The sequence below is a fragment of the Camellia sinensis genome, chromosome 10 (assembly GCF_055761805.1).
Source record: "Camellia sinensis isolate YWXY chromosome 10, ASM5576180v1, whole genome shotgun sequence".
Lineage (NCBI taxonomy): Eukaryota > Viridiplantae > Streptophyta > Magnoliopsida > Ericales > Theaceae > Camellia > Camellia sinensis.
The window spans coordinates 2,372,863-2,384,652 of record NC_138970.1 but is presented as its reverse complement, the minus strand read 5'-3'; positions in this window follow the sequence as shown (position 1 = coordinate 2,384,652).

The window sequence follows — 11,790 nt, the reverse complement described above, 5'->3', positions numbered from 1 at the left end:
TAATTGAAGAAAATAGTACAAATCAATAACCCTTAATACATAATTTGATAGTCAAACATATAATTTCAAAATTTAATCATACAACTAAAATACCCATCAAATTGATTTTAAGGTGTAATTTGTTCAAAATAATAAAAATAAAATAATGTTTCGTTGTATAGTTTCAATTATTTATATTTTAAAATAACATTTTTGCTTATTAAATCAAGCTTCAACAATTGCTAATTTGTACACCATCATCTCTAATTATACCATATATAAAGTACAAAATAAGAAGAAGAATAACTCAATAAATGAATTTTATAATTTATGGATGAAACATAAAAAAATAATGATAGTTTATGAGATAAATGTCAAACTAAACCATATTTTGTATAAATTATATTATTTATAACTAAATATTCTTAAACATTTTACATATCTCACAAACGTCCTTAACATTTGAAAGTTGTAACAGTAAGATTCACGAATATTATCAACAGTAAGAGGGGAGTTTGCGCCAAGCAAACGTGCCGAGCTAGTTGTGACTTGGGCCTTGCTGTTGGATTATGCAACCGAGTTGGCATAGCCGAGGGTAGTTTGGCCAAGATTCTAGATCACACGGCTGAGTTAGCTCGAGGTTCAAAAGTTGGACTGAGCTAGTTGTTCGGCGTGGATCATTAGCCGAGCTAAGTGAAGCAATGGTCCAAGGCTGAGTAAGGTCAGGGGGGACGAATGGGTACGGCTAAAGAAGTCGGCTAGACACCTCAGATTTTGGCCGGTCGAGAGTAATGCGGTTCCAAATGGCGGATTGTAGCGCCATGCAAGAAGTAACTCGGTAGGATTTGCTGCGTGGCCTAATCGGAATATAAGAAGAGGAATCCACTAAAGTTGTGCATTAATACTGTTTTGCAGTTTGGCCAAATATTGTTTAGCAGTATTTGACGCGTACACGTGTAAGGAATAGAGAGGGCATACAGCCACGCGTCCAGAAAATGACAAGTAGAGTGATGCGCACAGAAGCTATTTAAACTATGCGGCACCTCTATACAACAAGTCTGGAACATCTAGTTATCAGAGCTAGCTACCATTTTCTCTCTCTCTCTCTCTCTCTCTCTCTCTCTCTCTCTCTCTCTTCTTCTTTTTAAGTGTGCTAACTTGACCATCGGAGGGGTTTTATGGCGGTTTAAGTGTGCTAACTTGACCATCGGAGGGGTTTTATGGTTGCACACCGCCAGGTAGCTCACTATCTTGGTGTTCTCAAGTTACTCAGAAATAAACAAAACTTGGACACGAGGAGTACGGAAAGCGATAAATATTTGTTCTCCGTACAATTGGCGGCGTTTGTAGGAATTCGACAGACAAAACCATATCCTTCAAGCTTTTCCGATTATTTTTTATGGCGAACAACAACGACATTCTGTTGTTCACCATCGACGGTATCACGCCAGAGTTTGTTCGGCGCAGAAATGGCCTGTCCGCCATTCCGACGATGGCTGGTTTGGAGACCTCCGCGCGAGGACTTCCTAAAGATGCGTGAGACAAGCGTGCAAGGAGTTTTGGGCGCTCTGTCAGCCCAGAAGAGCGTCACCGATGGTGATATTCACACACTCAGCACTTGGAAGACAAGTTAAGAGACCAAGATACCATCATCAAGAAGATGGTGACAGAGATGGAGGCCATGAAACACCAAATGAAGAAAAATGGCGTCGCTGGAGTGGAGAACCACAGTGAGCACGCCCATTCTCATTGTTCCGACGATTAGAATAGACGTCGCACCCCTTTACTCTCCATCACGAGAAGCTTCAGAGCTGGAGACTACATCGTGCCAGCGGCGACATCTCGTACGCAAGATAGCAGTTACCACCCCTTATGTCCGATGACGGCATCGAGATATTCATGCTCCGACCTTTCAAAAGACCTGAGAGAGTGTTGGAGGAGCGCGCTTACCGACAAAAAAGGCTGAAAGTGCCTGCACTGTAGCGGTTGGCCCCTAAAGGGCGAGCCAGTAAAAATATTGCCATGCCACCACCACGCTTGGCAACATACGCGCCACCAGACAGAGAGTTGGCAAAGCTGAGCGATGCCCCATTTTCCATAGAGATCGAGAACGCATCGCTCCCCTCCAGGTTCCATCATCCAAAGTTCACGCTTTATAACGGAAAGACCGATCCGTACATGCACGTAAGCCACTTTTGGCAGGTTATGGCTAGGCACATGCGAAACAATGCGCTCATCGAGTTTAGGCGAGTTGGGCCTGAAATGGTTCGAGAGGCTGCCAAAGGAAAGTATCGAGAGATGGCAGCGATTGGAGAAGGCATTCGTGACACGATTCAAGACCAACACCAAAACACCTAAAGAAGTCGACCACCTTTTAGGAATCAAGATAGAACCAAGCGATTCACTGAAGGTGTACAATGCCAAGTATTGGGAGACATTCAATGAGATTCTTGATTGCCCCGATGAACCTAGCAATCACTTAGTATAAACACGATCTTCTAATAGAACATAGACTGAGAGACTCGCTCACAATGAATCAACTGTTGGCTATGGAATTGCTCATGCAACACATTAATGAGCACATTCGAGTTGAAGATGATGTAGTTGCAGCTACTGTGAAGGCAAGTCCGTTAGTAGAGGACAAGAGAGTAGCGAAAAAAGATTTAAGCAGTCAAACAAGAGGATGGTCGTGCAAATAACCATGGAAAAAATCTAGGGAGTTTGATTTTGGAAAACGTCAGTAAGAAGGCAAAGGAAAAGGGGCATAAAACTCGTAAAATATAAATGACCGATCTTTTTCCGAAATGTCGAATACTACCAATATGAAGTTTTATTCTTAGTTTTACTTTTGTAACCCTTTCTACTATTGACGTAATGAAACAAGTAGACCGTTTTTTGAGAAATGTTGTATTTTCGTCCCACCAAGCAAATTTAGAGCGGTCTAAAGGGCAACTGACTATCATTTTGACGGAAAGATCAAAATTCTTTGTCGGGTGGATTTTGCTTGGCTAGAGGTTTGTTGATGGTTTTAATCAACTTTGGAATTCCTTGCTGAAATGGATTTTGCTCGGCAAGAGGTTTGTTGATGGTTTTGATCAATTTTGGAATTCCTTACTGAGCAGATTTTGTTTGGCAAGAGGTTTGTTAATGGTTTTGATCAACTTTAGAATTCTTTTCCAGGCGAATTTTGCTCGGTAAGAGGTTTGTTGATGGTTTTGATCAACTTTAGAATTCCTTACTGAGCTGATTTTATTTGCCAATAAGTCTTGTCGAGCTGATTTTGCTCGTCAAGAAACAAGTTGCCAAGCTAGCCTTGCTCGCTAACTTTGAAGTTCCTCACCAAGTTGATTTTGCTCGCCAAGAAACAAGTTACTGAGCTGACCTTGCCCTCTAACTTTGGAGTTCATTACCGAAATCGATTTTGCTCGCCAAGAAGCAAGTTGCCGAGCTGATCTTGCTCACCAACTTTTGAGTTCGTTGTTGAGCTAATTTTGCTTGCCAAGAAGCAAGTTACTGAGCTGACTTTGCTCACCAATGTTGGAGTTCCTTGCCGAGCTAACCTTGCTCGCTCGCCAATGTTGAAATCCCTTGCCGAGCTGATTTTGCTCGCCAAGAAGTAAGTTGCTGAGCTAACCTCGCTCGCCAACTTTTGAGTTTCTTGCCGAGCTGATTTTGCTCGCCAAGAAGCAAGTTGTTGAGCTGACTTTGCTCGCTAACTTTGAAGTTCCTTGCTGAGATGATTTTGCTCGCTAAGAAGTAAGTTGCCGAGCTGACCTTGCTCGCCAACTTTGAAGTTCCTTGCCGAGCAAATTTTGCTCTCTAAGAAACAAGTTGCCGAGCTGACTTTGCTCGCTAACTTTGAAGTTTCTAAACCGAGCTGAAGTTGAGTAATCTCAATCATGTTACAACATAAGGGATTTAAGGCCAACGACTGAGCAAAGCGAACCACCGAGCAAAGAGTCTAGCTCAGCTTAGTAATGTAATTTCGGTCACGTGAATGTGGACGGAATTAAGGGGCAATTGAGAGGGGAGTTTACGCCAAGCAAACAGGTCGAGCTAGTTCTGACTTGGGACTTGTTGTTGGATTATGCGACCGAGTTGGCATAGCCAATGGTAGTTTGGCCGAGGTTCTAGATTACGCGGCTGAGTTAGCTCGAGGTTCGGAAGTTGGACCGAGCTAGTTGTTTGGCGTGGATTATTAGCCGAGCTAAGTGAAGCGATGGTCTAAGGCCGAGCATGTGATAACCCAACCCATACTATGCTTAATTATGCATGTAATTATGTGTTTGATATGAATTTGCAAGTTTAAGTATATGAATTATAGGAATTTGGAATAATATCTGTTAAATGTCGGAATATTTGTTATAATTGAAACTTTGAACTGAAAATTGAAAGCCTTAGAGGTACGATAAGCCAAAATCGACTTCATATTGTGATTAGCATAATTTATAGAGCTTACGATGAAATTTTGAAAAATTATAATTCGTAATGTTTTGATTATCGTAAATTATATATCTCTAGCTTCTTGGGTTCTTCATTTTGTTGAGAGACTTGCTAGAGAGTGAGTTAGAGAGAGAGGAAGAGGAGAAACCAGGATCTTACAAGAGATTCAAGGGGCAAACCCTAGATTTGAACTAAGGTATGATAATCTACTTATAATCTTTGCATATAGTTCATCTTTTGCTTGAAATCAAGAAGAAATTGGGAATTTTGAGCTAGGATGTAATGGATTGAACTAAATGTAAGAAATCTCTTCATATTTGTTTGATTTGAGTCCAATCTTGTGCTTAATGCATGAAATAAGCTCTAGATTGTGCACACAACAAAGATTTGTTGAAGGATCATCCATGTGTTTTTTTACGTGTTTGAGCTTGATCATGAAATTCATGAAGTTATGAAAAAGATGAGACCTTAATTTTGTTATTGACTCAAGATTGATGTGTTTGAGATGTAATTACCCTTGAATCATGTTAGTATTTCATATTTTTTGGTTAGTTTTGTATGAATTTGGGAGTGGAAATGAGTTTGGGAAGTTTGCATTTTTGTGCCATTTTTAGACTGTCTGAATTTTCCCAAACCGCGCGAGTGACCACGGGCTCTGTCACGACCCGAACCCGCATCTATGGGTTAAGGCCATAACCGGCCAGTAATCACGAGATTACTTACGGCCTCCAACCAAATAAGACAAAACTCATCAGAGTAAAGGGACCAAACGGAAGCAAATTTAAAACTTTGTCCATAGAGCCGTGCTTATATGCACATCATAACATTCCATACGTACATATGTTAATAACTCACAATAGAAAGTATAGTAACGTAAAGTTCTATACAGACAGGATCATTCAAATCTAAGTCAGCCAAAACAAAGCTATATACAGACGTACGCCAAAGTCCTCGCCAACATGACAAAATAACATAGAATGGCAGAAGGGTGAAGACGTGTCTCGTGCGTGAGACGCAAGGGCTGACTCTTTAAAACCTTAGTTGTTCCATACAGACTTCACTGAGGCTGGATTTGGACTTCTCTTGGCTCACCTACAAACACATGAATGAGCGTGAGCGAAAGCCCAGTGAATAATATCAAATAAAGAATATACATTGGAACAATATACATCAAATGGCCTTGGGCCCAATTTATATTTCTACTAATACATACATACATAAACATATGTAAGTTAAGTAACTGCAGTTCCAAACACATCATACGGCCTCGGGCCCAATTCATTAGTGTCAAACTGTTATTCGTGTCAAACTGGCCTTTGGTCTTTTCAAACTTCCATATCAAACTGGCCTTTAGGCCTTTCAAACTTTCATATCAAACTAGCCTTTAGGCCTTTCAAACTTTCATTCATGTCAAACTGGCCTCTGGCCCATTCATCCATGTCAAAACGGCCTTCGGCCCATTCATTCATGTCAAAACGGCCTTCGGCCTATTCATTCATGTCAAAACGGCCTTTGGCCCATCCATTCCTGTCAAAACGGCCTTCGGCCCATTCATTCATGTCAAAACGACCTTCGGCCCATCCATTCCTATCAAAACGGCCTTCGGCCCATTCATTCATGTCAAAACGGCCTTCGGCCAATTCATTCATTCTTATCAAAATGGCCTCTGGCCCATTCATTTGTTCTTATCAAAACAGCCTCTAGCCCATTCATTTATTATAACAACCATTGTCCACCAAACGAATCAATGAACTTATAAGACTTACATAAAAATAAGCAATTTGGACAACAAACATAATTCAGATATCTTTGTTAAGATATTACTCACAGTGATCGGCTCGTGGATTTGCCTTGGAGCTTGGCCCTACGCATCATATAACACATATGGATCACAAACGATTCAATCCGTTCTTTAATTCACATATTCCTCTTTAGGCTTCATTTTTATCTCTTTAACTCAATTACAATCCTTAATGCATGCCTAAGAGTTCTTGCAAGTGAAAGAGAACGGAAAACGAAACACAGAACGATCACACAAAATTTTCAGAAACAGGGTCCCCGCTCAAGCGTGAACTTACCTGCTCGAGCGGACCCATGAGGTCTGCAAAAGTACTGGTTATGTCATTTTTACGCTCAAGCGTAGTACTTGGACGCTCGAGCGAAAGTCCATCTTACATAGCTCCCCGCTCGAGCGGTGAATGTGGACTTCACCGCTTGAGCGGATGTCATGGTTTGCAGAAAATACTGGGAGCACGAAATTCACGTTTGAGCGGCGGTTTCCCCGCTCGAGCGGACATCAAATTTCTGGGTTTTCCAGAATGTGTTCTTGAGCTCAAATTCGACATTCTAACCACATTCCTTGCATATTATGGCTCCAATTTCACATATACTTGTATTAACATGGTACCAACACTAAAACACATCAACATGGAGCTCAATTTCATGACTCAAACACATGCATGACTCATTTTCCACCAAACTCATTTTCATCATAACACATTCACGTATTCAAAGCTCTTATCCTTATAAATTGTACATGCATGTGATGTATTACTCTCATTCTCAACTTAGATGATACAAATGGTGGTCATAACATGAGCTTTAACCAAAACTCTACATGAATCATGTATTTCAAGCTCAAACATGCAAATTCAAAACAATTTCTTACATGCATGCACATATTGGCTCTCAATTCAACAAAACCAATTCAATTACATCATGCTCAATCACATTCATGTTCTTGACCATTATTCCAATTTAAATTCACAAAATTACAACTAATATTCACAAATTCACTCACCTAAGAGCTTCAAACACCCAAGCTCTAGTCAATTCTTGAGTTAAATCTTCAAATCCCCAAGCTTGAGCCAAAAATTACACAAGTCTCTCCCTTTCTCTCTCTAACAGCCGGCCTTCTCTCTTTCTAGAGAGTTGATCAGCCCAAATGAAGATAAAAGGAGGAAATTGAGTGTATAATGCCTTTTTACATAAATTCCCACTAGCCACAATTTAATAATAATAACAATTTGGCACTAATTCATTAATTTAATTAACTTAATCTGGTCTGAATCAATTTTTCAATTAAACTTCACTGTAGGCTCTAAAAATTATGTCAATCACAATGGCGTAATCAATTTTAGTTTCGGTGGCCGATAAGGCCTTCAATTTAATTTTGAAAGCAGATAATCAAACAGATATTGCTACGGTGAACAGATAGAAATTCAAAACCACATATATTCACATAATTAGCACACAAAATCATATCAGACACATAATCAAATTCATAATAAGGACCCATTAGCATAATACAGAACAGGGTTATCACAGGCTCCGCACGAGCGGAACATGAACAAAAAAGGAAATTGCATTTTGCTTCACCCACCGCTCGAGCGGCCCAGTCACCGCACGAGCAGTCAAATTGGGTGCACGTGTGGCCAGCCCTGTTTCAACTTATTCCTGGTAACTTCAAAAAAACATATCTCCTTCATCCGGACTCCGTTTTAAGTGATTCTTGAGTCTAAATTCAAGCCTTGGAAGTCTAGTTTCTAATGGTGGTGGTCTCACATTCAAATTTTAAGTACACAAATAGATATGCTCAAATTAGTGAAGGCTGTTTATTTTCTTTTAACCGTTTCATGTCATTTTCTACCCTAACTTAGTTCCCTTTCGCTTCTTGCTATTTCCTTAAACATTAAATATGTAAACCTTATATTTTCAATGGAAAACATATGAAATTGTTGTAGGAAACATTAATTTAAGTCATGAACATTTAGGGTCGTTCAAAGTACATCTTTGACACAAGTTTTGTACGTGAATCACATGTAAAGAAGTTTAGCATTAAACACTTGAGAGGGATTAAAGAATGGGGAATGATTAAACGAATATGTAATGAATAAATTGATTGAGTGAATTGAAGGCAATGTATTTTAAAATGCTATGCTTGGTTATGTTTCTGCAGGCAGAGTCGTTAAGGAGTATTATCCAACCAAGTACTATGAATTATTTCTTTGTGACAATATTTTCATATGAAATACTTTGGAATTGTGAAACTTATGCTTTGTATAAATTATGTGCCTTGAAGAGTGTTTTCGAAATGATAAAATATGCTTGAAATCTTCGGAGCAATTATGCTATGGCAAGTTTCTGAAAGAATGTTTTAATAAGAATGAATGAGTTTCTTTTTGAGCAATGATTATGATAAATTGGGAAAATGTAATTTGACCCTCAGTAACTGTTATTTGTCTATGATCTGTCTTAGACATTTTGCATAAGCTAATGATTCGTGATAAATGTTTTGTATGATGTCTACCTTTGACGATTGTCCTGTATGGTAATTCAACAAGTTAATTAAGGATTTCGGGTACTCCGCTATGACTTAGAGTTATAAAAGGTTTGGTAAGCAATATTTCATACTATATGATTTGAAACAAGCTTTAATGTGATTTGGAATCAGACTTAAATGTATCATTTGATCGAAATGAAGGAACTTCATTAATATTATATGACATGTGCAATTTGGGCCCAAGGCCACTTGTTATATGTTTGGGCCCTAGGCCGCTTGTTATATGATTGGGCCTGAGACCGTTTGGATATATGATTGGGCCTAAGGCCATTTTGAATATATAAATATATGACTATGGACATTGTGAGAATCTTATGATCATCAATTTACACTGCTTTACCGTATTATTACTCACAGAGCTTCGCACACCCAATATTATGTATCCATATGTAGGTGATCACCAGCATAGAGCACACCCCTAGAGTCAGCTTCAGGAGCTATTTTATAACCCAATCGAGTCATGCCTCTAAAATGGAGTTTTGTCTTTGACTCACACCACACCTTGACCTTATTTTGTTTTTGCCATTATGGTCTTAGATTGGTAAACAATATGTGTAAATTTCTTGTGGCACTTATATTTTTGCTTTGGCATGCAAATGTGTTAATGTGTTATGAGGTTATTTTCATAATTTTTGCTCATGATTGGCATAACTCAATGAACTTCTCTTTTTTGTATGCTTCTGTTTATGGCCCTATTAGTACAAATATTCAGTATGATCGTTTGAGGCCTTCGGTAATCTATGGGTTACTGGCCGGTTATGACCCGAACTTTTAGATGTGGGTTCGGGTCATGACAGAGTAAGGTCAGTGGCGAATGAGTACTGCTGAAGAAGTCGGCTAGACGCCTCAGATTTTGGTCGATCGAGAATGGTTCCAAAGGGCGGACTGTAGTGCCATGCAGGAAGTAACTCGGTAGGATTTGCTACGTGGCCCAATCAGAATGTAAGGAGAGAAATCCACTAAAGTTGCGCATTAATACTGTTTGGTGGTTTGGCCAAATATTATTTGGCAGTATTGATGTGTACACGTGTGAGAAATATAAAGGGTAGTACAACCATGCGTCTAGAAAAGGACAAGTAGAGTGGTGCGCGCAGAAGCTATTTAAATTTTGCGGCATACAATAGATCTGTAACATCTGGTTATCAGAGCTACCTACCTACCTACTCTCTCTCTCTCTCTCTCTCTCTCTAAGTGTGCTAACTTGACCGTCGGAGGGATTTTCCGGCTGCACACCGCTAGGTAGCTTACCGTCTTGGTGTTCTCAGGTTCCTCGGAAAGAACCAAAGCTTAGACACGAGGAGTACAGAAAATGATGAATCTTTGCACCCCGTATAAACAGTAACACATTTGCTAATGTCAACCAAAATATGATATGATAAAATTTCTAACTACTATTATATATAACAATAAGATTAATCAAAATTATTAATTGCAATATATTTATGACATCATTAAAATTGGTAATTGACTTAATAATTTATTAATAAAATATGTCATTTGTTATATAATTATAAATTTAAAAAGGAAAAATATTTATAAAAAAAAAAACATTTCATATTTTAAGTAAATCATGAGAAATGTATTTTTAATTTCAATACCGTTACATCCGTACAATTTGCTCTGTTTGAATGCACACAACTATTTGGACAGAGCAAATTGTGTAGATAAATCATTAATTTTTAATTTTTTTAAAAAAATTTACTATATTTTATCCAAATGTAGAAAAGGAGTTGAGCGTGATTTACGGGAGGTTCTATTTATACACCATAAATCTTCTCAACACACATTATTTAATCATTAAATTTATATGACAATAATAGATTCAAGTAAAATGACTATTAAGGATAATATGAGTGTATATGTACTAATTCCAATAATTCACATATGAAAACACAAATTTTTCTTTATACACCATCACGTATACATTATATCTTTTGGAACAAAATGCCTGTTTGGTGCAACTTAAAAGCTGTTTATTTTTGCTTTTAGCTTAATCTAAGTTACAATTATTGTGTTTGGTAGAGCTTAAAATCACTTTTTATAGCTTAAATTAAGCCAAAAAAGTGATTTTTGGCTGAGTGGCCTCCGGGGTGCTTAACTCATTTAGCTTAAGCGGGAAGCTAAAACTTGAGGGGCAAAATTACTTAAATGCCCTTTACTAATTTGAAGTATTACCAAATTGCCATTATATAAACTACAAAAAGCATCACTGTTCATTCTCTCAGAGAGAGAGAGAGAGGCAATTTCCAGCGCTGAAAACAAACTAATGCTCTCCCCTCTCTCTCTCTCTCACGAACCAGTGTTCTCCCTCTCTCCCACATTCACGAACTAGAGCTCTCTTCTCTCTCTTCACTACCACCATTGCGTTGTAAACCCTAACTTCGCGATCGAAACCCTAACCATCGACTGCGTGACGATCGCAATCTGAAACCCTAGAGTCACAATCGACTGCATGACAATCGACGATGATGATCAACCGTCTGTTGTCGTCCCCCATCCCCCATCGCCGCTGTGCCTTCGACGGTGACCATCAACAACCAACTCTCTCTTTCTCCGATGTTGGTTCGTCATTGCTGTTCTCTCCCTGCAGCGATGGATTTTAGTGTTTTTTTTGTTGAGGTTTTCAGTATTTTTTTAATAAAAAAATAATAATAATTAAGCATTTTAGCCATTAATGAAATAAATTTTATATTAATTGATACTAATTAATAATTTTAGTATTAATTAATACTACGTAAGCCATTAATTGACACTAATTAATTTATAATGAAATAATTTTACTAAAAATGAAAAAATGAAATATCACTAAAAAAATGATATAAATTGAAAAAAATGAAAGGATTTGTCAAATGAAAAAATGAATTACTAAAAATGAAAAAATGAAATATCACTAAAAAAATATTTCAATTAATATTGAAATCAATTGTGCAATTTACATCCATTAAATAAATTACACAATCTATTTCACAATTATTGATATAAATTGCACAAGTGCACAATTTAAATAAAGAAATAAATTGCACAAT